This window comes from Jaculus jaculus, chromosome 5 (genome assembly GCF_020740685.1).
Source record: "Jaculus jaculus isolate mJacJac1 chromosome 5, mJacJac1.mat.Y.cur, whole genome shotgun sequence".
NCBI lineage: Eukaryota > Metazoa > Chordata > Mammalia > Rodentia > Dipodidae > Jaculus > Jaculus jaculus.
The window spans coordinates 103,912,587-103,915,475 of record NC_059106.1 but is presented as its reverse complement, the minus strand read 5'-3'; positions in this window follow the sequence as shown (position 1 = coordinate 103,915,475).

Sequence of the window (2,889 nt, the reverse complement as noted above, 5' to 3'; positions counted from 1 at the left end):
ATTTAATACCATAGTCCATTTTTTAATTAGGTCATTTTATTTCATATTATTTAACTTTTTGAGTTCTTTGTATATCCTGGATATTAATCCTCTGTCAGATATATAGTTTGTAAAGATTTTCTCCCTTTCTGTAGGTTGCCTGTGCTCTATTCACAGTGTCCTCTGCTGTACTAAAGCTTTGTAGTTTCAGGAGGTCCCAGTGATTGATCAGTGGTTTTATTTTCTGAGCAACTGGGGTTATATTCAGAAAGTCTTTGCCAATACCAATATGTTGAAAGGTTTCCCCCTCTTTTTTCTCTAGCAGTTTCAGAGTTTGGAGTCTGATATTAAGGTCTTTGATCCATTTAAACTTAATTCTTCTGCATGGAGAGAGATAAGGATCTATTTTCATCCTTCTATAGATACATATCCAGTTTTCCCAGCACCATTGGCTGAAGAAACTGTCTTTTCTCCAATGAGTATTTTTGGTATTTTTGTCAAAGATCAGATGATTGATCAGTGGTTTTATTTCCTGAGCAAACGGGGTGATATTCAGAAAGTCTTTGCCAAGACCAATATGGTGAATATTGATCCTTCCAATTCAAGAACATGGGATATCTTTCCATTTTCTATTGTATTCTGCAATTTCCCGCTTGAGTGTTTTAAAATTTTGATTGTAGAGATCCTTCACTTCCTTGGCTAGGTATATTCCAAGGAACTTATTTATTTTTTTTGATGCAATTATGAATGGGAGTGATTCTCTGGTTTCATCCTCTGTGTGTTTATTATTGGCATATGGAAGGGCTACTGATTTTTTTTTTGTTTATTTTGTATCCTGATACATTGCTATAAGTGTTTATGAGATCTTAAAGTTTGTGGGTAGTCTTTAAGGTTCTTTATGTACAGAATCATATCATCTGCAAATAATGATAATTTGATTTCCTCCTTTACAATTTGTATCCCTTTTATGTGTGTCTTTTGCCTTATTGCTATGGCTAAGACTTCCAGTATTATATTAACTAAAAGTGGGAGCAGTGGACACCCTTGTCTTGTTCCTGATTTTAGTGGAAAAGCTTGAAGTTTTTTCTCCATTTAGTATTATGATAGCTGTAGGGTTGTCATAAATAGCCTTTATTATGTTCCTTTTATTCCGTTTCTGTAGGAGTTTTATCATAAAGCATGTTGGATATTGCTTTTTCTGCATCTAATGAAATGATCATGTGATTTTTGTCCTTAAGTCTGTTTATATTACATTTATCCATTTGTGTATCTTTTTTTTTTTTTTGAAGGCAGCTATGCTCACCACTATACCACCAATGCCACACCCCTTTGGGTATCTTGAACCATCTCTCCATCTCTGGGATAAGCTTTCTTGGTCAGGATGAATGATCTTTCTTTTTTCTTTCTTTCTTTCTTTTTTTTTTTGTTTGTTTTATTTTTTGATGTAGGGTCTCACTTTAGCCCAGGCTGACCTGGAATTTACTATGGAGTCTTAGGGTGGCCTCAAACTCACGGCAATCCTCCTACCTCTGCCTCCTGAGTGCTGGGATTAAAGGCCTGTGCCACCACACCCGGCTTTTTTTTCCTTTGGTTTTTTGAGGTAGGGTCTCACTCTATCTAGCTCAGGATGACCTGGAAATCACTATGTAATCTCAGGGTGGCCTCCAACTCACAGTAACTCTCTTACCTTGCCTCCTGAGTGCTGGGATCAAAGGTGTGCCCCACCATGTCCATGCCCAGCTTGAGTGATCTTTCTGATATATTCTTGTATTTTGTTTGACAATGTTTTGTTGAGAATTTTTGCATCTATGTTCATGAGGGAGGTTGGGCTGTAATTTTCTTCTTTTTTTTTCTTTGTTTCTATCTTTGTCTGCTTTTGGTATTAGGGTGATGCTGGCTTCGTAGAAGGAGTTTGGTAGAATTACCTCTTTTTCTATTTTATGGAAAAGTTTGAGAAGCATTGGTATTAGTTTTTCCATGAAGGTCTGGTAAAATTCACCATCTGGGCCTGGACTTTTTTTTACTTGGGAGACTTTTTATATCTGCTTGGATCTCTGTACTTGTCTATTTAAGTTTATTTAAGTGGTTAATCTCATCTTGATTTAATTTTGGTAAGTCATATACATCAAGGAAATCATCCATTTCTTTCAGATTTTCAAACTAAGTGGAGGATATGTTCTTATAGTATGTCCCTGTGAGTTTTTGAATTTCTGTGGTATCTATTGCCATGGTGCCTTTTTCATCTCTAATTTTATGAATTTGTGCCTCTTCTCTCTTTCTTTTGGTCAGATTTGCTAAGTCTTGTTTATTCTTTCAAAGAACCAACTCTGTTGCATTGATTCTTTGGATTTTTTTTTTTTTTGGTTTCTATTTCATTAATTTCTGCCCTAATCTTTATTATTTCTTCCCATTTACTGATTTTTGGTTTGCCTTTTCTTCTTTCTCAAGGACTTAAGGAGAAGCATAAGTTGTGTACTTGTGAACATTCTAATTTTGTTTGTTTGTTTGTTTTTTGTTTTTTCTAGGGAGGGTCTCACTCTAGTCCAGGTTGACCTGGAATTCACTATGTAGTCTCAGAGTGGCCTTGAACTCACAGTGATCCCCCAACCTCTGCCTCCCAAGTACTAAGATTAAAGGTGTGCACCACCACACACAGTTCTAATTTTTTAATATAGGCACTTAAAGCTATAAATTTCCCTTTTTAGTGTGTCCCAAAGGTATTGGTATGTTGTGCTATCATTATCATTTGAGTCTATGAATATTTTGATATCCTCATTGACTCATTCATCATTGAGCCTTTTATTGTTTATTAGTTTCCATGATTTTGTGTATGCTGTATAGCTTTTCTTGCTATTGATTTGTAGTTTGATCCCATTGTGATGAGATAGAGTGCAAGAAATTATTTCAGTT